Source organism: Saccopteryx bilineata, chromosome 6 (genome assembly GCF_036850765.1).
Source record: "Saccopteryx bilineata isolate mSacBil1 chromosome 6, mSacBil1_pri_phased_curated, whole genome shotgun sequence".
Taxonomy (NCBI): domain Eukaryota; kingdom Metazoa; phylum Chordata; class Mammalia; order Chiroptera; family Emballonuridae; genus Saccopteryx; species Saccopteryx bilineata.
The window spans coordinates 137,524,513-137,550,688 of NC_089495.1; the positions used below are offsets into that span (position 1 = coordinate 137,524,513).

The following is a 26,176-nucleotide window of genomic DNA, read 5'->3' on the forward strand; positions in this document are numbered from 1 at the left end:
ACCTGACACAGACTCGCAAAATATAAAGCCTCGGGGGATGTCGTCATAAGACCCTTTGTTCAGATCCCAGAAAGACCCCCAACCTAGTAGACTATTTCAACCAGGAAAAGGCACTCTGTAAGAATCTTAAAAGTATCATTTCACTGTAGTTGTAGTCTTGGCCCGGAGTAGCAAGAGTTCACTCAAAAAGAATTATGGACATGGTTTTCTGGGACATAAAGTGAAGACAGTCAGAATTGCACAAAACCCACAAAGACTGTAAAGGCATTGCACAAGTTAGAACTTTAAAGGAGGCAGAAATCATCAAAAGAAAAAGGAATTTCTGGTGCTCTCAAGTTTGTACAGGCAGGAAAAAGGCTGAGGAAACCATTCTGATAAAAACATGGGCTACGTCGTATGGGAAAGAAAAGATGTTTCAGATGGAAGACTCCCAGAAGGAAGAACCAAAAACCATAGGAAACCATGAATTAGAAAACTACTTTTGAGTTTTCTGGATGACAGACTAGGCCATTATCAAGGAAGATTTTCTGCTGCCAAAAAGGTGATCAGCTGGACTTCAGAATTGCTATGAGACAGTGACCTCTCTGTGCCCCTGTCCCTCACTGCTCAGAGTGTCTGTTGCAGTCACTTGGTTCCCCTCTCACCATTTCGTGGGAGTGTGTGGAAGGCAGGTGCATGTCTTTATAATTTATGTCTCTCTGAATCAAAGAGAGAAGCATTCCAAAGAGCCTACTCCACCTCTGGGCTTGATGTCAACATTGGACATACAACTCACCGTTGTGACTTGATGCGTTCAGAGTGGGGGTTTTGTTGGAGCACGAGGGTGTTTTGCATTTAAAAAGGTACAAAGCATCTGGACTGGAGGATGGACCATTGCAGGTTATTACAATGATGCCCAATGAGTCCAACCCCCCAGAACCCATGCTTTTGTATACTCAGCTCTCAAACACTCAAGGCTTGGCCATGGAGCTGGTTACAGCCAAATGAGCATCAGCAAATACGCAGCAAGCAAATGCTTCCAAGGCTGCTATTTTGTTGGGGTCTCACCTTTCCAGAACACTGCTGCCACTGGGTGAGGAAGTCCGTGCGAACCAGCCTTCTTCAGGGAAAACCATCATGAGGAGAGGAAGTCCCTGCTGGGCCCCATCCTGGGCTGCACTCCAGCTGGGCGCCGTCACATGAGAGAGATAGCCCATGTGACTCCGGTGTGAGAATCAGCAGCTGGCCCAGAGAGTTAGGATGATCAGTTATTTTCCTAAGCACTGAGCTTGGGCACGGTTTCCTGCTGAGCAGGAGGGAACTGAAACAGGACTCTAACAGCGACAGAAGATGCTGGAAGGAAATGAGCAGTTATTCATGTTTATTGTGGAAAGAAATGAATTTTCACCTGGAATCCTATTTATATTTAGACAATCAAATTAGACAAAATATAGAGTAATACCTTTAGATCAACACGTTTTCAAAATTTTATTTCCATGCACTTTTTTGTTGAAAGATGAACTCCAGTCAATGAGGAATGAACCATGAAAGAGGAAGAGATGAATTCTAAGAAAAATAACCCAAAAAGAAGTATAAAGTGATTAGGTAAATTCCCAGGATGGTGATGAAGAGAATTCCCATGGGAACAGCTATGCACAGGCCTAGTTCATCAGAAGAAGAAAACAGAAGTCTCCTAATGGATGTCTTCCAGAAAAAAAAAAATCAATATGTTAATAAGAGACTTCTCCTTTGGTTAGGGAGGTGGTGAACAAATTATATATGCTTATGACTACGAAAAAGTCTAAATAGATAAAAGAGAAATATTAAAACAAAACAAAAAAATTACAAGAGTAAAATGATGGTCATACTGCACAGAAATCATCACTGTTTTGGGAAGGGGTGTGGACATGTCTACGTGAGTGTGCACCATGCACAAGCATGTCTGTGTTGGGGTAGGGGTTAGCAGAAAGCTGATTCCTCATTTTATACCGGAGGAAGTCAATAGACAATGTCAGAAAATGAAAAAAAAATCAAGACGTAGCAGCACATGGATGCTTTATAGAAATATATAGGTCATTAGCGCAAGAAAAATAGCCCAAAGGGTTGGAAGGGGAACCTCTTTGAGGTGGGAATAGACGTGAGAGGTAGACCACAGTCTGCCGGTTTTGTCCTAGATGTTATAGCGCTTACTTGACTCTTGAACCTCTTTGACGATATAAAAGTGTTTATTATCTGAACATCTGTGTTTGCGATTGAAATTCACAATCAGTACGAAAGTGAACAGTTCTTATTTTTCTGGGTAAGCTGATAGTTTGAGGGTGCTTTGGGGAGAGAGAGAAAAAATAACAGGAAGGGAGCACAGGGTCCCGAAAGCGGAAATTCTGCTGGCAATTGGGGGCATTATCTTAAAGGCCACTGATCTGTTTCCGCATGTCTGGGCCGAGGTGAATGTTTGGCAGGCCACCACCCTTCAGCAGGCTTCAGGACCTTCCAGAACAGCGATCGTCAACTTTTTGTGTCTCATGGCACATGTAACTAATTGCTAACATTCTGCAACACAACTCTAATTTTTTTATTGATCTGAAAAAAAAAAAAGGTATAATTCTTATTCCTTCACATGGGTGGCTATTATTGTGTTGGATGTTGTCATTTTTTTTTTACACAATCTAAGAAAAAAAGAGTTTAGTACCCCTTTCTAAATGGTCAGATAGTGCATGTTTTAAAAATTCTTCTGGCATACCAGTTGAAAATCATTGTTCTAGAGCTGAGGAATGTAGGCCAGTAATGGGAGGGACAGGTTCTGCCCTCCCCCCCCCCAGCCTCCGCTGCTCCGATGGACAGTCTTTCCAGGGCCACTGAAGCCAGAACCTTGAGCAGAAAGCATGCAGGTTGAGCCAATGGAATGACACGAGATCATGAAACGAGGGATAGTTCCATTCCAACAACTGGCGGTGGAAGGCACACAGTCTTGAAGGCACAGGGAGAGAGCAGGAGGGCGGGCGGAGGGTTCTGAACAGAGAATCACCCAAGAAGACCAGGAGCCCAGTACCAAACTAGAGTTACCTCCCTTCAAAAAAAAAATACGGTATGGTAAGAGATTAAGAAGATCACTACATAATGATAAAGGGAGAATTCCAACAGGAGGATATAACCGTTATAAATATCTATATACCTAATATAGGAGCACCTAAATATATAAAGCAGACTTTGATGGATTTAAAGGGTGAGATCAACAGCAATACTATAATAGTAGGGGATTGCAATACCCCACTAACATCACTAGATAGATCCTCAAGAAAGAAAATTAACAAAGAAACAGCAGACTTAAAGGACATACTAGATCAACTTGATTTAATAGCTATCTTCAGAACCTTTCACCCTAAAGCAGCAGAATATACATTTTTATCAAGTGCTTATGGTACATTCTCTAGAATAGACCACATGTTAGGGCCCAAAAGCAGTCTCAACAAATTTAAGAAGATTGAAATCATATCGAGCACTTTCTCTGATCACAATGGCATGAAACTAGAAATCAACCACAACAGAAAAACTGAAAAATACTCAAACACTTGGAAACTAAATGGCATGTTATTAAATAATGATGGGTTAACAATGAGATCAAAGAAGAAATTTAAAAATTCCTAGAGGAGTGACGTCACGGAAATGGTGCCGTGAGCAGCGCGTCCGACAGATCTCCCCAAAATCTCAACAAATTTATCAACTAGAAACAGAAAAATTTATCCTCAGAGCATTCCGGAGTTCCACACACACACATTGAAAGCAAAAGGACTGTTGCCGAGGAGGGAGTACACCTGTGGTGAGTCAACCCACACGTGCAGCTGCCCGCCCACATTCGGGGACAGCAGCCTGGGCACTGGCGGCCGCCCCTGCATGCCCTGAGAAACCGAGCGCGCGCGCCCCCCCCCCCCCCCCCCCCCCCCGTGCCGCGGTCCGGAGAGTCCCCGACCACTGGCGTGACAAGAAACCGCGCGTGCGCCCGGTGCCACGGTCCAGAGAGTACCCGTCCACTGGTGTGCTGAGAAACCGCGCGCGCACCCCGTGCCGAGGTCCCCGGCCACTGGCATGCGAAGAAACCCCGCGCACCCTGGTGCCACGGTCCAGAGAGTCCCCGTCCACTGGCGAGCCGAGAAACCGCACGCGCGCCCGAGCCGCAGTCTGGGAGGGGCGCCAAGGCTGTCTTTCCTAGTCAGGAGATTCTCTCCGTGGGCGGGGCACCTCACCCAGCCATTCAAGCTAACAATCAAGCGTTGGGGGGAGGGGCACGCAGACAGCCTGAAATACTTTCTGGAGCACAGCTGCGGATCCAATCACTGAAATTAGCTTAACCCACGAAATCTACGCACCCACAGGGCTCTAATTGATAAGATCTCTCCCAGTTCAGCGATCCAAGACAAGAGGCGTGAAATTTTTCAGTGCCTTTCACTAAAGGGGCGGGGGCAACTTCTGATTGACAGAGCCTCCATATTCAGGGATATACCTAACAAGAGGGACTTGGCAGATATTAAGATCCATAAAGCAAACAGCGACTAGTGCTTCTTCTTCCCAGCCAAAACAGGCTACCAAGTGTGGAAAGCCTGGGTTGAGTGGTCCAACTAAATGATAGGCACTGAACAGTCACCTTGACAACAATTGACTCCCAGCCCCACCTGATTACGCTGGAGGCTCTGACTGCCAGAGCCTTACCCAGAGCCTTGCGCTGAGTGAGGATAGAGTGGGGATTTCCCAATTCTTTGAGTCTCTTACTCCCCAGACAGAAACAGTGGCAGCCTCATAGCTGGATCACCAGGCTGCTAATTCAGGAAGGGGAGACTAGGAAAGAGACTCCAGGAAAGCAAACTCTCTCATTGTTGGACTCTGCAAACGCCAACAAGCCTTGACTACCAGAGAGACTAAAGCCAATTATATGACATTGCCATAGAATCCCATCAACTGCAAATTCCTACCTAAGAGTGACACAGGGGCAGAACCTGGGGTACAGAGTCACCAACCAGGAAGAGGGAGAGAAAAGAAAAAAAGGAAGAAGTTAACCTCTCAAAATCAAGAAAAATCCACAGACTTTATAACTTGTTCCACTAATTCTTTGTTGTTGTTGTTTCTTTCTTCTATCTTATTGCCTTTATTATTATTTCTATTTCTTCAACCTCGGTCCTTTTACTCTCTGCCCATCTTATGCTACCCTTTTCTTGAACTACACTACCCATGAGTGTTACATTTTATTATTTTTCTTCATCCTAACTCTCCTTTAGGGTTACACTCCAAAACCCTTAACTCTCACTCTCTCCCCTTTTGTTTTTTTTTTCCTTTCCTTTTTTTCTTCCTTCGTTTCTCTCTTACTCTTATTTTTTCCTTTCTATTCATTTCTTCTTTTCTCCTTTTACTTTTCCTCCCATTTAAGCCTCAATCACGAACAAATTATTTAATTTGGGACTCAAGTTTTTGTGGGGTTTTTTTTGTTGTTGTTCTTTTTTTTTTCTTCTGCTTTTGTTCTTGGTTTTCCTTTATTTGTTTGTTTTTGTGGCATTTTGGGCATTTTTTACATTGCTTTTTAACTCACTAGCATTCCTCCCAACCCAAAGTCTCCATTGTATTTAGTCTTTGCTCCACTTAATACAACAGATTTTTACTTATTATTTTTATTTTTTCTTCTTTAATTATTGTTTTTTCTCTACTTTTTTCTGTTTCCCTCTCATCCCTCTCATTATATCTCTTAGTCGACCATCACTTACAAGCAAATCATTTTATGCTTGTCTAAGATTTTCTCCCTTTTTTTTTTTTTTTGTATTTAGTAGGTCCCTACTCCCTTTTTTGCCCCTTGAACTCTTCACCCAAATCAGGCCCTCCATTATAGGCAGTTTTTGTTCCATTTAGCATAATACAATTCACAGGTCATCACGATATTTCCCTAAGGAGGTGAGAGGAGGGGAGGAGAAGAAAGAAAAAAGGGGGAAATAATAATTATTACTTTTTTTTTGTGGAGTGTTTTCCTTTTTTCTTTTTTTTTTTCCTTTTTATTTTTTATTAATTCTAATTAACACTATCATCAAGACCACCTTCAGATGTCAATAAGAAAAAGGAAATCGAACATTATGGATACAAAAGACAGAGAGGTAACACAAATAGATGTGGAAAAATCTATGGAGAAAAGATTTAACATATTGGAAGCCTTGGAGCCAAATGACAGAGAATTTAAAATAGAAATCTTAAAAATACTCAGAGATATACAAGAAAATACAGAAAGGCAATTTAGGGAAATCAGAAAACAACTCAACGATCACAAAGAATATATTACCAAGGAAATTGAAACTATAAAAACAAATCAAACAGAAATGAAAAACTCAATTCAAGAGCTGAAAAATGAGGTAACAAGCTTAGCTAATAGAACAGCCCAGATAGAAGACAGGATCAGTGAAATAGAAGACAAGCAACTTGAGGCACAACAGAAAGAAGAAGAAAGAGACTCAAAAATAATAAAAAACAAGAAAGCCCTACAGGAATTGTCTGACTCCATCAGAAAGAATAACATAAGAATAATAGGTATATCAGAGGGAGAAGAGAAAGAAAATGGAATGGAGAATATACTCAAACAAATAATAGATGAGAACTTCCCAAGCCTGTGGAAAGAACTAAAGCCTCAAATTCAAGAAGCAAACAGAACACCGAGTTTTCTTAACCACAACAAACCCACTCCAAGGCACATCATAATGAAGATGACACAAACCAATGACAAAGAAAAAATTCTCAAGGCAGCCAGGGAAAAGAAGAATACAACATATAAAGGAAGGCCTATTAGATTATCATCAGATTTCTCAGCAGAAACTCTACAAGCTAGAAGAGAGTGGACCCCAATATTTAAAGCCCTGAAAGAGAGGAACTTTCAGCCAAGAATACTATACCCATCAAAGCTATCCTTCAAGTACGAAGGAGATATAAAAACATTCACAAATACAGAAAAGATGAGAGAATTTATCATCAGAAAGCCCCCACTCCAGGAAATACTAAAGGGGGTTTTCCAACCAGATTCAAAGAACAAAAAAAAACATAACCACAAGTAACAGCTCCACCAAGAAAACAATAAAACCAAACTTAAACTGTGACAACAAAAGAAAAAAAAAGGGGAGAAAGGATGAAGATTAACAGTAGCAAAGGATGATGAAATGCAGAAATACTCACAAGAAAGGGTACTACAATGAATATGGTAGGTGCCCTTTTCATTACTTAATGGTAACCACCCTTGAAAAAACCACCACAAAAACACTTGACTTAAAAAAGGTAGCAACAGAGGAAAGAAGTATGGAATACAAACAAACAAAAACAAAGGATAGAAAAACAAAAGAGAAGAATCAAACAAGATACAAAACTAACAGAAAGCAATTTATAAAATGGCAATAGGGAACCCACAAGTGTCAATAATTACACTAAATGTAAATGGATTAAACTTACCAATAAAAAGACACAGAGTAGCAGAATGGATTAAAAAAGAAAATACAACTATATGCTGCCTACAAGAAACTCATCTAAGCAACAAGGATAAAAACAAATTCAAAGTGAAAGGCTGGAAAACAATACTCCAAGCAAACAACACCCAAAAAAAAGCAGGTGTAGCAATACTCATATCTAATAATGCTAACTACAAGACAGAAAAAGTACTCAGAGACAAAAATGGTCATTTCATAATGATTAAGGGGACACTGAATCAAGAAGACATAACAATCCTTAATATATATGCACCAAACCAAGAAGCACCAAAATATATAAGACAGCTACTTATTGACCTTAAAACAAAAACTGACAAAAATACAATCATACTTGGAGACCTCAATACACCGCTGACGGCTCTAGATCGGTCATCCAAACAGAGAATCAATAAAGATATAGTGGCCTTAAATGAAATACTAGAACACCTGGATATGATAGACATCTACAGGACACTTCATCCCAAAGCAACAGAGTATACATTTTTCTCTAGTGTACATGGAACATTCTCAAGAATTGACCATATATTGGGCCACAAAGACAATATCAGCAAATTTAGAAAAATTGAAATTGTGCCAAGCATATTCTCTGATCATAAAGCCTTGAAACTAGAATTCAACTGTAAAAAAGAGGGGAAAACCCCACAAAATTGTGGAAACTAAACAACATACTTCTAAAAAATGAATGGGTCAAAGAAGAAATAAGCGCAGAGATCAAAAAATATATACAGACAAATGAAAATGAAAATACAACATATCAGAATCTCTGGGATGCAGCAAAAGTAGTAATAAGAGGAAAGTTCATATCACTTCAGGCCTATATGAACAAACAAGAGAGAGCCGAAGTAAACCACTTAACTTCACACCTTAAGGAACTAGAAAAAGAAGAACAAAGACAACCCAAAACCAGCCGAAGAAAGGAGATAATAAAAATCAGAGCAGAAATAAATGAAATAGAGAACAGAAAAACTATAGAAAAAATCAATAAAACAAGGAGCTGCTTCTTTGAAAAGATCAACAAAATCGACAAACCCTTGGCAAGACTCACCAAGGAAAAAAGACACAGGACTCAAATAAATAAAATCCAAAATGAAAGAGGAGAGATCACCACAGACATCATAGATATACAAAGAATTATTGTAGAATACTATGAAAAACTATATGCCTCCAAATACAACAATCTAGAAGAAATGGATAAATTCCTAGAACAATACAACCTTCCTAAACTGAGTCATGAAGAAGCAGAAAGCCTAAACAGACCAATCAGCAGGGAGGAAATAGAAAAAACTATTAAAAACCTCCCCAAAAATAAAAGTCCAGGTCCAGATGGTTATACTAGTGAATTCTATCAAACATTCAAAGAAGACTTGGTTCCTATTCTACTCAAAGTCTTCCAAAAAATTGAAGAAGAAGCAATACTTCCAAACACATTTTATGAGGCCAACATAACCCTCATACCAAAACCTGGCAAGGATGGCACAAAAAAAGAAAACTACAGACCAATATCTCTAATGAATACAGATGCTAAAATACTAAACAAAATACTGGCAAATCAAATACAACAACATATTAAAAAAATAATACATCATGATCAAGTGGGATTCATCCCAGAATCTCAAGGATGGTTCAACATACGTAAAACAGTTAACGTAATACACCATATCAACAAAACAAAGAACAAAAACCACATGATCTTATCAATAGATGCAGAAAAGGCTTTTGATAAAATACAACACAATTTTATGTTTAAGACTCTCAACAAAATGGGTATAGAAGGAAAATATCTCAACATAATAAAGGCCATATATGATAAACCATCAGCCAACATCATATTAAATGGCGTAAAACTGAGGACTTTCCACCTTAAATCAGGAACACGACAGGGGTGTCCACTCTCTCCACTCTTATTTAATGTGGTGCTAGAAGTTCTGGCCAGAGCAATCAGACAAGACAAAGAAATAAAAGGCATCCATATTGGAAAAGAAGAAGTAAAGGTATCACTTTTTGCAGATGATATGATTCTATACATCGAAAACCCAAAGGACTCCACAAAAAGATTACTAGAAACAATAAACCAATACAGTAAGGTCGTAGGATACAAAATTAACATACAGAAGTCCATAGCCTTTCTATATGCCAACAATGAAATATTAGAAAATGAACTCAAAAAAATAATCCCCTTCACGATTGCAACAAAAAAAATAAAATACTTAGGAATAAACATAACAAAGAATGTAAAGGACCTATATAAAGAAAACTACAAGGCATTGCTAAGGGAAATAGAAAAAGACACAATGAGATGGAAAAATATTCCTTGTTCTTGGATAGGAAGAATAAATATAATTAAAATGGCCATATTACCCAAAGTAATATATAAATTTAATGCAATTCCCATCAAAATTCCTATGACATTTTTTAAAGAAATGGAACAAAAAATCATAAGATTTATATGGAACTATAAAAAACCCCGAATAGCCAAAGCAATCCTAAGGAAAAAGAATGAAGCTGGGGGCATTACAATACCTGGCTTTAAACTATATTATAGGGCCACAATAATCAAAACTGCATGATATTGGCATAAAAATAGACACTCAGACCAATGGAACAGAATAGAAAGCCCAGAAATAAAACCACATATATATGGTCAAATAATATTTGATAATGGGCCAACAACACAAAATGGAGAAAAGAAAGCCTCTTCAACAAATGGTGTTGGGAAAACTGGAAAGCCACATGCAAAAGAATGAAACTCAACTACAGCCTGTCCCCGTGTACTAAAATTAATTCAAAATGGATCAAAGACCTAAATATAAGATCTGAAACAATAAAGTACATAGAAGAAGACATAGGTACTAAACTCATGGATCTGGGTTTTAAAGAACATTTTATGAACTTAACTCCAATGGCAAGAGAAGTGAAGGCAAAGATAAATGAATGGGACTACATCAGAATAAAAAGTTTTTGTTCAGCAAGAGAAACTGATATCAAAATAAACAGACAGCCAACTAAATGGGAACTGATATTTTCAAACAACAGCTCAGATAAGGGCCTAATATCCAAAATTTACAAAGAACTCATAAAACTCAACAACAAACAAACAAACAATCCAATAAAAAAATGGGAAGAGGACATGAACAGACACTTCTCCCAGGAAGAAATACAAATGGCCAACAGATATATGAAAAGATGCTCAGCTTCATTAGTTATTAGAGAAATGCAAATCAAAACTACAATGAGATACCACCTCACCCCTGTTAGATTAGCTATTATCAACAAGACGGGTAATAACAAATGTTGGAGAGGCTGTGGAGAAAAAGGAACCCTCATACACTGTTGGTGGGAATGTAAAGTAGTACAACCACTATGGAGGAAAGTATGGTGGTTCCTCAAAAAACTGCAAATAGAACTACCTTATGACCCAGCAATCCCTCTACTGGGTATATACCCCAAAACCTCAGAATCATTGATACGTAAAGACACATGTAGCCCCATGTTCATAGCAGCACTGTTCACAGTGGCCAAGACATGGAAACAACCAAAAAGCCCTTCAATAGAAGATTGGATAAAGAAGATGTGGCATATATACACTATGGAATACTACTCAGCCATAAGAAATGATGACATTAGATCATTTATAGCAAAATCGTGGGATCTTGATAACATTATACGGAGTGAAATAAGTAAATCAGAAAAAAAACAAGAACTACATGATTCCATACATTGGTGGAACATAAAAACGAGACTAGGAGTCATGGACAAGAGTGTGGTGGTTACCAGGGGTGGGGGGAGGGAGGACGCAGGAGGGAGGGAGGGAGAGATTTAGGGGGAGGGGGAGGGGCACAGAGAAAACTAGCTAGAGGGTGACGGAGGACAATCTGACTCTGGGCGAGGGGTATGCAACATAATTTAATGACAAGATAACCTAGACATGTTTTCTTTGAATATATGTACCCTGAATTATTGTCATCCCATTAACATTGATAAAAATTTATTAAAAAAAATAATTTCTAGAAACGAACGGTAACGAGCATACATCAACTCAAAATTTATGGGACACAGCAAAAGCAGTCCTGAGAGCAAAGTTCATAGCATTACAGGCATACCTTAAGAAGCTAGAAGAAGCTCAAATAAACAACTTGACCTTACATCTAAAAGAATTAGAGAAAGAACGGCAAGTAAAGCCCAGAACTAGTAGAAGGAAGGAAATAATAAAGATCAGAGCAGAGATAAATGACATAGAAGCTAAAGAAACAATACAGAGGATCAATGAAACCAGGAGCTGGTTCTTTGAAAAGGTAAACAAGATTGATGAACGTTTAACCAGACTCACCAAGAAAAAAGAGAGAGGACTCAAATAAATAAAATAGAAAATGAGAGTGCAGAAATAACAACTGACACAACAGAAATATAAAATATCGTAAGAAAATACTATGAAGAACTGTATGCCAAAAAACTAGACAACCTAGATGAAATGGACAAATTCCTTGAAACATATAATCTTCCAAAAATTAATCTGGAAGAATCAGAAAACCTAAACAGACCAATTACAACAAATGAGATTGAATCAGTTATCAAAACACTCCCAAAAAAGAAAAGTCCTGAGCCTGATGGCTTCACAAGTGAATTCTATCAAATATTCAAAGAAGAACTAACTCCTATCCTTCTCAAGCTATTTCAAAAAATTCAAGAGGAAGGAAGACTTCTAAGCTCCTTTTATGAGGCGAGCATAATTCTGATTCCAAAAGCAGGCAAAGACAACACAAAGAAAGAAAATTATAGGCCAATATCCCTGATGAATTTAGATGCTAAAATCCTCAACAAAATATTATCAAACTGGATCCAGCAATATATGAAAAAAATCATACACCACGATCAAGTGGGATTTATTCTTGGGAGGCAAGGCTGGTACAATATTCAATCAATGTGATTCATCACATAAACAAAAGGAAGGAGAAAAACCACATGATAATTTCAATAGATGCAGAAAGAGCATTTGATAAAATCCAGCACCCATTCACGATCAAAACTCTCAGCAAAGTGGGAATACAGGGAACATACCTCAACAAGATAAAGGCCATCTATGACAAACCCACAGCCAACATCACACTCAATGGGCAAAAATTAAAAGTAATTTCCTTAAGATCAGGAACAAGGCAGGGGTGCCCCCTTTCACCACTCTTATTCAACATAGTTCTGGAAGTCCTAGCCACAGCAATCAGACAAGAAAAAGAAATAAATGGCATCCAAATTGGAAAAGAAGAAGTAAAACTATCATTATTTGCAGATGATATGATATTGTATATAGAAAACCCTAAAGTCTCAGTCAAAAAACTACTGGACCTGATAAATGAATTCAGCAAGGTGGCAGGATATAAAATTAATACTCAGAAATCAGAGGCATTTTTATACACTAACAATGCACTGTCAGAAAGAGAAATTAAGGAAGCAATCCCTTTTACCATTGCAACCAAAAAGTAAAGTACCTAGGAATAAATTTAACCAGGGAGATTAAAGACTTGTACTTGGAAAATTATAAAACATTGATAAAAGAAATCAGGAAAGATACAAACAAGTGGAAGCATATACCGTGCTTATGGTTAGGAAGAATAAACATCATTAAAATGTCTATATTATCCAATGCAATTTGTAAATTTAATGCAATACTGATTAAAATACCAATGACTTACTTCAAAGATATAGAACACATATTCCAAAAATTTATATGGAACCAAAAGAGAACACGATTAGCCTCAGCAATCTTGAAAAGGAAGAATAAAGTGGAAGGTATCACACTTCCTGATATCAAGTTATACTACAAGGCCATTGTACTCAAAACAACCTGGTACTGGCATAAGAACAGGCATATAGATCAATGGAACAGAACTGAGAACCCAGAAATAAACCCACACTTTTATGGACAACTGATATTTGACAAAGGAGGTAAGAGCAAACATTGGAGTAAAGACAGCCTCTTCAACAAATGGTGTTGGGAAAATTGGACAGCTAATTGCAAAAAAATGAAACTAGACCACCAACTTACACCATTCACAAAAATAAACTCAAGATGGATAAAAGACTGAAATGTAAGCCGTAAAACCATAAGCATCTTAGAAGAAAACATAGGCAGTAAGCTCTGACATCTCTTGCAGCAATATATTTGCCAATTTATCTCCACAGGCAAGTGAAATAAAAGACAGGATAAACAAATGGGACTATATCAAACTAAAAAGCTTCTGCACAGCTAAAGACAATAATAACAGAATAAAAAGACAAACTACACAATGGGAGAACATATTTGACAATACGTCTGAAAAGGGGTTAATAACCAAAATTTATAAAGAACTTGTAAAACTCAATACCAGAAAGATAAACAATCCAATCAAAAAATGGATGAAAGAAATGAATAGACGCTTCATACAGATGGCCAATAGGCATATAAAAAAATGTTCAACATCACTAATGATTAGAGAAATGGAAATTAAAACCACAATGAGATATCACCTCACACCAGTCAGAATGGCACTCATCAACAAAACAACACAGAATAAGTGCTGGCGAGGATGTGGAGAAAAGGGAACCCTCCTGCACTGATGGTGGGAATGAAGACCGGTGTTGCCACTGTGGAAAACAGTATGGAGATTCCTCAAGAAATTAAAAATCGAACTGCCTTTTGACCCAGCTATACCACTGTTAGGAATATACCTCAAGAACACCATAGCACTGTTTGAAAAGAAGAAATGCACCCCCATGTTTATGGCAGCATTGTTCACAATAGCAAAGATCTGGAAACAGCCCAAGTGTCCATCAGAGGACAAGTGGATTAAAAAGCATTGGTACATATATACTATGGAATACTACTCAGCCATAAGAAATGATGACATCGGATCATTTACAACAACATGAATGGACCTTGATAACATTATACTGAGCGAAATAAGTAAATCAGAAAAAACTAAGAACTATACGATTTCATACATAGATGGGACATAAAAATCAGACTCAGAGATGTGGACAAGTGTGTGAGGGTTATGGGGAGGAGGGGAAGAGAGGGAAGGGGATCAGACGAGGGGAGGAGCACAAAGAAAACCATTTAGAAGGTGATGGAAGACAATTGGACTTTGGGTGATGGGAATGCAGCATAATTAAATGTCAAAATAACCTAGAGATGTTTTCTCTGAACATATGTACACTGATTTGTCAATGTCACCCCATTAAAATTAATAAAATTTTTTTTAAAAAATACGGGAATTATATTATATATATATAATACATGTATATATGATTTACCTTGGGAATGTTCACATCATCTTCATGAGCCTCCTTATTTTTAAAAACATAATATGCATTTCCATTTGCCATGTACTATATATGTTTCTGTCCCTCAAGAGTACTCTTACATTTTCCTGTAGGTCGAATGTACCTTAAATTTATTCTTAAATATTTTGTTGTTTTCATTCTTGTACTTTGTTTCTCCATATTTATGTGTGTGTACATATATATACATATATATAAAAACATATAGAAGCTATGTTTTTCATTATTCTAATAAACTCACTTTTATTGTATATTTTAATATTTATTATATATGTATATACCTCCTTTATTAACTGAATTTTATTCATGTTTATTGTATCTTTAATAGCAGGATATAAGCATGACATCCACGGATACTTTTGGTACCTGTTATATCTCCAGCTTCTTTCTCTCACGTGAGGGCATTGGCCGGAACCTCAGGAAGCGACCGTTGAGAAAACGCCACGCAAGGCACGGTGACAGGAACCCATACTGGACCCTCCAGGCCCCTGTCCTCACAGGCTTGGATGCAAGAGGGGAGCAGGTAGAGAAAGAGCCTCAGTATGTGTCACGCTCCCTAGCCCAGCTTGGTTTGTCTTTCTAGAACGTGTCACTCACTGCCTGTCACTGATGACATAATTATCTGTGAGTTTTGGCCTCTCTCCCTCATAACATGTAAACTCTACAGGGGCTGCCATTCCGCCTTGGAGGCAGGTCATTCATGTTATCTGCGGGGCCTAGAACATGTAGATATTTGTTCAGCATTTGGTGACTCCCTGAAGCGGGGTGGTGAGTTCAGGCCGAGGGCAAAGGCAGCCGGGAGCCCGGCCTCCCACTCTGGCTGGCGCGCCATCTAGGGCTGCCTTCGCAACGTGGCTGCAGAACTTGACAAGTCACTATCCCAGCATTTGTAGACAGAGCCTGGTGACCTCCAGCTTATAGGACAACTACCTGAAATCAAGATCTCCCCCTTAATGGGCCACTGCTCTGCCATGTCTCTGGGTAGAACTGTGTGTCTGACGCCCAGTCTAAGCAAAAGTGAATGGGACCTGCTTTATTTTATTTCCCCAAAGGATTCTGTCATCTCTTTGCTCAACCCCTCGGGCCGCTCCCTGTGTTCAGGGAAAGGTGGCCTCTCCCATATGGCACAGCTGAGTGACAACCAGGGGAGTCACAGGGGCAAGGAGCTTGGTGACCGGGAAACCCTGGACTCCCCAAGACCCGGGCAGGCCCAGAGCCCACACGGATCTCACCTCCCCATGAGCTCTGGCCGGATCCTGCTCCCCAGATCCAGTAAATGTCACTCTGTGATGTTCCCGTGACCAGATCAGCCCTTGCCTCCATCAGCGGCCATCTCTCTGGCGGCTGTCACTTGCCAGCAGCAGCTTGTTCACTGGGATGCAGCCAAGGCCTGGAGTGGTTGAGGATTTGAGGAAACACAGGCCCCGTGTATCCAGGGATGGCCACTGGGCAGGCGCACCCCGCTCTGCTACCAAATAAAGTGGCTCTGGCCTGCCACTGTTTGCACTGCACCAGGGAGTTAGGCGCTCTGCACTCCTGAGGGCCTGCCCAGGGTCCCAGGACAGCCGCTGTCTCCACTGCACCAGGGAGCTGGGTGCTCTGCTCCCCTGAGGGCCTGCCCGGGGTCCCAGGACAGCCACTGTCTGCACTGCACCAGGGAGCTGGGCGCTCTGCTCCCCTGAGGGCCTGCCCGGGGTCCCAGGACAGCCACTGTCTGCACTGCACCAGGGAGCTGGGCACTCTGCTCCCCCAAGGACCTGCCCATGGTCCCAGGACAGCCGCTGTCTCCACTGCACCAGGGAGCTGGGTGCTCTGCTCCCCTGAGGGCCTGCCCATGGTCCCAGGACAGCCACTGTCTGCACTGCACTAGGGTGCTGGGCGCTCTGCTCCCCTGAGGGCCTGCCTGGGGTCCCAGGACAGCCACTGTCTGCACTGCACCAGGGAGCTGGGCACTCTGCTCCCCCAAGGACCTGCCCATGGTCCCAGGACAGCCGCTGTCTCCACTGCACCAGGGAGCTGGGTGCTCTGCTCCCCTGAGGGCCTGCCCATGGTCCCAGGACAGCCACTGTCTGCACTGCACTAGGGTGCTGGGCGCTCTGCTCCCCTGAGGGCCTGCCCGGGGTCCCAGGACAGCCACTCTCTGCACTGCACCAGGGAGCTGGGCGCTCTGCTCCCCCAAGGACCTGCCCATGGTCCTGGAAAGATTGCCCAGTCTGCAACTCTCCCTGCCAGGTGGATACAGTGACAGGGAAGCCGGGCCTTGTTCCCTGATAGACCACTCCTCCAAAATGCACAGGTAGCTCCCTCCAGGCGGGGACCGGGTCTCAGCTGAAACCACCTTCATTTGAGGGACTGCAGGGCAAGTCCTCCCTCCACCCCACTCCTCTGCTGCCCCTGGATTTGGTGGTCGACTTTCCCTCAGCTCCTCTGAGTATGTTCATCCCTTATTCTACCTGAGAGCGTTTATTGAATGAGTGAGTTCAGCTCAAAGTGATTTTTAAAACTGCTAAAACAATAAAGCCTATTGTATGAGCACCTCTCCCTATCACACACACACATGCACACACATGCGCGCGCACACACACACGCTCATTGGCTTAGGCGGGCCCACCTTTGCATCTGGCTCACCTGGTATGGATCTGGAGGACAAGAGAACTGGGGACTAGGAAGAGGCCTGAGTGGAAGCAGAAGGGCTGGCCAGCAGTATATTTCAGGGCAGTGGGGCTCAGTCCCCGATGGGCACTGGGGTGACTGAAGGGGTCACACTTCATCCCCAGACACAGAGCTCGCATCCCCGAGCAGCTCGCACACAGCCCTGATATGACATTTCCTGTTACCCCTGTGTCCAGGGCACCGCTCCGCTGGGGACAACGTGGAGACCGGTGCTCCGTTACCTGGAAGGACACTCTGATGACCAAATGAGCAAATGACCGAATGCCGACCTCACAGGGGTCAGAGCAGGGGAAGATATGGCTCTGGTCGGCCACTGCTTTAACTGGCCCAGGCACAGACCACAGAGCCCCCCAAAGCACCCTAGAAACGTCAAGATCTCAAAGAAATTTCCCCTTAAAGCAGAACATAAACGCTGATGTACCCATCGCATTTAAGCCCAAAGCTAAGACGCTCGTGCAAGGATGGGTGACAGGTTCACTTGGCAATGGTCCGGCGAGGTGTTGTCTCACTTGTTTTTGTTTGCTCAGAGATGAGAAAAGGACAGAAGGTCCATTGTCAAGGTGTGGGAAAAAATTAACTGGATGGCAGAAAGCTAAACCCTCAGATTATGTAATACTTTCCCCCAAATATCGGTGACTGCAGCTGCCAATAAAATGGCCGCACGCAAGCATTCTGCATAAACCTGAATTTACCTGGCAAGGGAAAACTGAATTATGTCAGTGACTTTTTTTTTAATGAAACACAAAAAAATGGGAGAGCTGTGGAAAAGGTTGAGAAAAACTGGGATTACCACCCTGAGGATTTGTGCCTTTTCTCCCAGATGCCACGTGGAGACAACTGGAGGAAATGGTGAGTGACATGCAGAGACAGCCTGCATTCCGCGGGAAGACATCCTGGCCGAGGGCATGGCATCATTCCAGAGCACACAGGGTGACCTGTCCCTTTGCCACTTGAGGAGAGGTGGGTGAGTGTGGGTTAGGACTCTGTATAAGGTCCCCTGATTCGGAGCCTTGGGAGGGCTCCTCCGCGCGTCGATTCTGAGAAAGGAAGTCACCGTGCACACGGACAGACGCGGCATTGTCGAGTCCCCTGGGACACAGTCATCTCATTGTGGTGGGACATCCCTCCCTGCCAAGATTCATGCCACAGCAGCTGGGACTCCACGTACAGAGTGGTGGAGACTCCCGAGGGAGAAGAGAGACAGAGCCCTGGCGAGGTGCAAGCTCTGGACTCTTCAAGTGGAGTGAATGTTCTGGTTTCGGCAAATGTTTGTGGCTGAAAACCGCGCACCCCAGGTGGGGTCCACCTGGCTTTGGCCAGGCACCTTGGGCTGTTGCTGGCGTGGCTGGCTCTGAGGTTTCACTTGGCAGTTGCTCCATTCTCACCCCAGGCATCCAGCCCACTTCCTTCCAGGTGTGGGGTTTCAGGCTCATGGTCAAGGATCACCCAAGAACCCCTGTGCTTTCCTCTGGGTCACTGTACAACAAGGTACCCCAACACCTGCAGCAGCATTACTAGGAATTTCATATGTTCCCAGGTCCCCACCCTAAACCCACTGAGCCAAATGCGCTGGGGGTGAGTCCCACTGAGCACCACTGAGCTAGAAAAAGAAATTAGATAAAGGAGCCAAACAAAATGCACTCAGGAGTCCAGGGAAGAGAAAATCCCAGTGAGTGTGGCAGGTGATTCAAGGCAGCTTCCCTGGGCACATGAACTGCCCATGACCTCTGGGACCCGGGCCGGGGGCTGCAGAGGCGGCCCAGGCACTGTGCTGGGGACATGAGACCGAGACGAGGTAGGCGGAGCTGCCTGCCATATCCAATGCAAGACAAATCAGATTTGACTAAAGTGCTTTTAGAAAGTGGTGGGTGAAAATTGGAAAGCCAGTAAGAAACCGGATCAGGAGGTACAGCCCCCGTTACCAACGAGGGTGTTGAAACCCAAGTCAGACCTCAAGCTGCTATTATAGGAGGTCTTCTCAGGATGGCAGAACCTGGCCAGAGTCCTACAGTCACCTGGGAGGAAAGGACATGAGCACTCCTCGCCTGGACCCCCCAGCCTGTCCTCTCCACCACCTGTCCACCGTGGGGACAAGCTGCCGGAAACGCAGCCTCCCGCGCCACTGCCCAGTGTGCCCCCAGAGACCCATGGACCTGAGAGGTACGACCCTGTGCAAACACTTCACCCTCCGGGGAATCACAGGGGTAATGCGAGGCTGGGAGAACTTCCTGCACGTTGTTCTCAATCAGGTAGCTTTCCTTGTCATTGCCCCTTCCTCCAAAGTGCCTGCACTGCCCTCCCGTCTGTCCCGCAGAATTCTCACACCCGGGCCTGGCGTGAGGGGCTGGCAACCCAGCCAGTTCAGCACAACAACCCCTGACCTTCCCCTGGACTAAGTGGGCTGGGAAATATCCATCTCACATTGTTTTATACATTTTTTCTTGACAGTATGTGGAGCTCACATTTATTTTAGTGTTTACTATTAGAAATGTTTTGGGTCTCTGTTTAGAATTTTGATGTCCTTGTGCCCAGAAGTATGCTGTAGAACCTTAACTCAGAATGGTTTTTATCAACTAGCCTGGGGTACCATTGGCTTACTGGCATGTTTTTCTCGCTTCGAGTCACAGTTCCCGAGAACCTAGAACCTAGGGACAATGTTAAGGCACTGCACACTGAAAAAATTCAGTCAGCAGTAAGCATGATGGTTCCTTTTGTGTCAACTCGACATCAATCCCCAGACCCTTGGTCAGACGTTATTCTGGACATGTGGAGAGTTTGGGTTAACATTTGACTCAGGAGACCAAGGAGAGCAGCCCGCCCTCCCCTTTTTGACAGGATCTCATCCACTGGAGGCCTGCGGAGAACAGAGAGGAGGAGTTCCCCAGAATGCAAGCGGACCCCTCCTGCCCGCCCACCTCTAAACGAAGACATCTGCAAGCTTTTGCCTCCCTCCGACTAGACCAGAACCTCAGCTCTCCCCGGGTCCGCAGCATGCCATGCCTTAGACACAGACAATGCCACGGGCTCTCCGGGGTGCTCAGACCTTTGCACCTGGACTAGAACTGATGCTACCTGCTCTACTGGGTCTCCTTCTTGTCAACTCACCCTGCACATGCTGTGACAGGCCGGCGTCATAATGGAATAAACTGGTTCCTTCTAATGAATACCTTTCTGTATGTCTGCAGAGATGTGTTCTGCGGGCTCTCTGCCACTGGAGACCTCTGAATGATGTGGCGTGTTCGTTCATCTGGCAGCGCCGAGGTTGGAGGGGGATTTCTCTTACCAGTCTGAAAGAACACCGCAGAATGGAGTGACAGGCACGTCAACAGCATTGCTATGGTGCATTGTAAGTTTTAGGACATGAGTTTCTCAAGGTTCAATCTGCTCAGGAGGCATAGCCCCCAGCCAGTGGGAAGGAAGGCTGACTCGGTAGGTCTGGGGCAGGATTGAGAGAGTATTTCCAACAAGCCCATGGTGCCTGCTCTGCTCCTCAGTGGGCAGTTTGAATGGCGAGCAATGAGGGCACCTCTGAATGTCAGCAATGGAGCCAAAGATAAAAGGCATGTCCCCTCACTGTACCGGTAGGAGCTGCCCCTCTTCCTACACTCTCTGTGCCCAGGCCAGAGGGACATAGTGTCTCAGGCCCTGCTGCTCCAAATGCGGCCCCCTCGCCTTGTTCCAGGTATTGTCCAATGACTGCCCGTGGACCACCCAGCTCCCTGGAGCCCACGGCTATGAATGGCTGGCTCCCCCAGAGCTGCCTCCATGTGTTGACACAATCTCTGCCTCTTTTTTTTTTTTTTTTTTGACCATTCTATCGGTCTGTGGTCTACTTCCTGAGACCCCCAACCATCTGGCCCACTGCTACCTCCCTTGCTCCTGGTTAGGCAAAGTCGTGTTTTCTGCCAGGTCAGGGGTACCTGGTGGAACAGAAGCAGTTGAAGTGTTTGGTATGCCTTCTTGATCTAGAGACTTGGGCCATCTTCATAGGCTCTGCGTGGGGCTCTTGATGATTATTGCTGAACCCACAGGGAGCTTGTCACCAAACTGAAGATCCTGTGTGGCCAGCTGCTCCCCCTCCACAGCTCACAAAGAGAGGTTCGTACTGAAATGATGAGACAGCGTGTTTTAGCGTCGTTTTGTGGAAGTGTCCCGTGCGTTCCGAAAGGCACAAAACCAGGAGGGCTGACCTCAATCAATGTCACAGACTGAGCACCACCCCCCCACCCACCCCATTTGATCAGTGCTACAGATGAAGTCGGATCCTATCCCCGGCTCCGCCTGCTTGACCCCCACCTCCCGTTCCCAAAGGTAACCCCATTACTATTTCTCCCCCCATGGGTCATGTAGCTAGGGGTCACACAGCAGGCACATTTTTTTGTGGCTGATGCCTTTTGCTCAACATCATCTTTGTAAGGTACGCCCATGTTTCCCAGGTAGATTTGTTTATTCTCGTTCCTATAGAACAGTGGTTTTTAACCTGTGGGTCGCGACCCCGGCGGGGGTCGAACGACCGAAACACAGGGATCACCTAAAGCCATTGGAAAATACATATTTATTATACAATACATTTTTAAATAAAATATGTATTTCCAATGGCTTTAGGCAACTCCTGTGTTTTGGTCGTTCGACCCCTGCTGGGGTTGCGACCCACAGGTTGAGAACTGCTGCTATAGAGTATTTAACGTACAAGTGAACCATAATCTACCTGCTGTAGTCTCTCTTCAGGGGCTTATTGCAATATAGATAACATGCCAAAAGACTCTTGCATTTAAAGTGCACAATTTAACATTTTTTAGTGTATTCACAGGGTTGCGCAGTACCACCAGTATCTAATTTTAGATCATTTTCTTCTGACTAAAAAGAAATCCATAAACCATTAGTCATCAGTCTTCATTTCCCCCATACCCAGTCCCCTATGCTGCCCTCAGTATTCCCCAATCTCTTTTCTGTCTCTACAGAGTTGCCTTACCTGAATTACAGGGAATCACACAACGTGTGGTATTTGGTGACTGGTTTTTTTCCACTTAGCATGATGATTTCAAGTTCCCTGTTGAATGCATCTGTGTTTAATTTTTTCCCAACCACTGAAGAATATTCCCTTGTATGGACATAGCACCTTTTTTTTTTTACTTCTTTGCTCATCTGTCAGTTGATGGACATTTGGGTTCTTTCTTCCATTTGGCTCTTCTTGGTAATGCTGTAATGACGTTTGCATACAATTTTTTTTTTTGCTTGGATGCATTTCCATTGCTCTTAGGTAGGTGGCAAGAAGCAGAATTAATGAGGAACACAGCCACTGCAAGGTAAAATCTTTGAGGAATTTGTCTAGCGGTAGTTCAAAAGTGGCTGAAGTATGTCACATTTTTGCCATCAGTGTACAAGGGTTTTGACAAGTCCCCATCCTTAGAAACTTGTGCTATTTCCTGCCTTTTCTACGACAGACATTCCAGTGAGCACAAAGTGGTCTCTCACTGGGTATTTGATTTACCTTTCCTTCATGGCTAATGCTGTTGAGCATCTTTTCTGGTGTTTGTCGGCCACTGGTACATCTTCTTTGGAGAAATGTTTATTGAGATTATTTGCCCAATTTTTAATAGGGTTGCTTATCTTTTAACTATTGAATTATAAGAATTCTTTACACATTCTGGGGACAAGTCCCATAGCAATTTATGATTCTCAAATATTTTTTTTCTTATTCCATACATCACTTTCCTACTTTCTGGATGGTATTACTTACAATTTTAAATTTTAAGTAGTCTAATTTTTAATTTTCATGTAGCCTAGGCACCTGGGTATTGTGGCCAAGTGGTCTAAATTTCATGTAGTCTAATAAATCTATTATTTTAATTTTTATGTAGTATAACAATCATTTCCCCTTACATCCCTCATGCTTTTGTGTTACATTAAAAAAAATTGTGTCATCTAAGATTTAGTCCTATGCTATTTTCCTTATTTTTTTATAGTTCTAGTTTTTACATTTATAACTCCTTTTGAGTTCATATTTTTTATTTGCATAGTGTGAGGTAAGGGTCCAAATTCGTTCTCTAGGCATGCAGATAGCCAGTTTTCTCCATAATGTTTGTTGAAGAGACTATTTTTTTCCCCAAATGAATGGTCTTGGCTCCTTTGTCTAAATCAACTGACCGTAGGTGTACAGGTGTATGTCTTCATCCTCCACCCTATCCCACTGGTTACATGTTTATCTCTCCGCTAGCACCAATTGGCCTTCATGGCTGGATCTCTGTTGTAAAAACTTATCGTTAATACCACAAGGATGCCTCTTTTGCCACCTCTGTTTTGCCTCATCCTGGATGTTATATTTTTCAACATCTAGGCTTTTTTTTTTATAACTTTTGTCTTCATTTCTATTCTCTGTATGGGACGATGTCAACCTCCTCCCCCCTAATTTGTAAAGCACAGTTTCCTCTAGCTCTTTGAAGACACTTAGAATAGGTGCTTTGAAACCTTTCTCTGCTATGTTGACCTTCAGCGGCAGTTGGTAATGGCTGATTTCTTCCCCTCTGTAAATGGGTCACACACTCCTGTGTATTTGCAGGTCTTATAACTTAGATATTGGAAACTGGTTATTTTAGGTCAGAAATTGTAGTAAATCTGGACGAGAACCATCCTCCCCTCCTTTCTCAGAGTGAGTTAGTTGTTTGTTTGGTCACTTGTGTTTTAGTGACTTGGTGAAATGAAATCTGTTTCCTCTATTTCCTTCCCAATAGGCAGTTTCTCTTGTTTCTGCTCAGATTTTCCACACCCCGTGGGGTTTGAGTCCTTTAGCTTTGTGATCTAGGGTCACTCCTGAGTCAGCCTGAGCTGCTGATTGGCCAAAGGTCTGTGCATCAGGCTCCTTCGCCTGTCACAAGCTGGCCCTTCCTATTGGGGGAGTGTTTACCCTAAAGCTGCTATCACACATACTTCAGTCCCCCTTCCCTGGCCCAGGTTCGACTGGGTACTCGTGGCCTGGGGTCTCCTTCTGTGAGAACCCCTGAGGAGAGATGCCTTGGGCTGATACATGGTCTTGCCAGCTGCCAGGAACAACTGGAACAACTGGAACAAGCAGAACTGTGAAGTTTCCAATGGACGAGCATCCGTAGACAGAGCCTGTCCTTAAGCTGAGACCTTCTTTATCAGAAGAGTCTAAATAGTTATTCAAACAGATATCTGGGGCCCACTTTCAATGTAAGGAAACAGCATCTCAAGAGACAAGACGCAGGGACCTGCACTTTAACCAGAACCCACATGACGGGCCGCATGCGCTGTTCTAGTGATGACCTGCCGAGGAGGCCGAGATCTGTCTTGAAGACAGGGGTGAGGGATGGCTACGATTTCAAAAAACCAGAGACTGAGAAGACATTCTTTGCAGACATAACTGCATGGCAATGGCAACAAGAACAGCCCTGAGGAGCATGCTGGACAGTCACCCACTCTGGCCAGAGCACAGGGTGTGGGTAGGCGTCACAGGCAATCAGCTGAACCTGGACCTCTGTCTTCTGCCCTAGTCAAGGCCATGACCATTGGTTTGTGGACTGCCCACGAAGAAAGCCACCCTTTAACTAATTCGTACTCAGACTCTGATATTTCATTTATTCTCGTGAAGAGATATCATTTTATTTTCACGTATCATAGTTTCCTCTTATCATTGAGTAAAAACAACGTAAAATATTTTTGTTTTAATTAAATAAAGCCTGATTTAAATTCTGACTCTGTCACCTATCAGCTAATGACCTCATCCCAAGTAACCTCTCACCTGTGAGCCCCAGTGGATGCACCAACAAAATAGGCATAAGACTGCAAATCGTCATTCGGGCTCTACAGGAAGGCACCGCAGCGCCCACTGCAGGAAAGCCACCCTGAGGGTCACTGGGCTCCCGGATGCTGGCCACGCGCCTCCTTTTTCTCTGCGATCTTGGATTGAATAACGCCCCCTTGGACTCTAACCTGCCGATTCAGCTGTCTTACCTGGCATATTTATGATCCCACTGAATTTCTACTTGTGAAGCTCTTTTAAGGCGCGTCCGCCTGGGCCGGCGCTGGGGCCTTGTGTTGGGATGGCCCGGAGCCAAGGCAAATGTTTAGATTTGGCTGAGGACTCAGCATTTGGTTAGTGCTCGGTGCTTTAAAGAAAATGCAAACCAGGAGCTATTTTGGGAGCCCAGGGACAGGCTGCTAAGCCAGCACATGACAGCAGCACAGGTGCACTGCCTCCTCCCGGTGGTGGGTGGCAAACATTTGACCCCCTGGGTGTGATGCAGCCACCCCTGGGAACGCCAACAGAGCGAGTGCAGCCCCAAGTGTGGGTAGCCCTGTTTGACTTGGCTCAGGCCCCACAAAGCTGGCGGTGGGCACGGCCTGGAGGCAAACAACTCAACATTGCCTCTGGTCACTGCCCTGCTCCGGGCCACCTGTGGGTTTCACAACCTTCCTCCCCTTTCCCACAGTGTCCCAGCCAGTTAGTTCATGTTCCCGGAAAAATGAGATCCTACGGCTCTCTGCAACTGTGCTCAGTACCTGCTCCGGTCGGCGCCCGAAGGCACTCACCTGTGCACACCCCGAGCGCTGGCGCTGGGCCAGCTGCTCCATCGGAAGCCTTTGTTAATTCTGGGTCCCTCTCCTGTTTCCCAGTGTCTACAAATATGCAGGTTCTCTTGCAATGCGGGGGTAGGGGGGTGATCATATATTCATTAAACACCTGCTTCAAGCCAGGT

The 26,176-nt window shown here is 43.5% G+C and overlaps 1 long non-coding RNA gene across 1 annotated transcript; it reads right to left on the reverse strand.

Moving 5' to 3' along the window:
* Window positions 1–20,625: 20,625 nt before the first annotated feature.
* Window positions 20,626–25,501, reverse strand: LOC136308983 (uncharacterized). The gene is made up of 3 exons (XR_010726205.1): window positions 25,431–25,501; window positions 21,380–21,564; window positions 20,626–20,746 (listed from the first exon to the last, which is right to left on the reverse strand). It is a non-coding gene; the product is annotated as an uncharacterized lncRNA (long non-coding RNA).
* Between the last annotated feature and the right edge of the window lie 675 nt (window positions 25,502–26,176).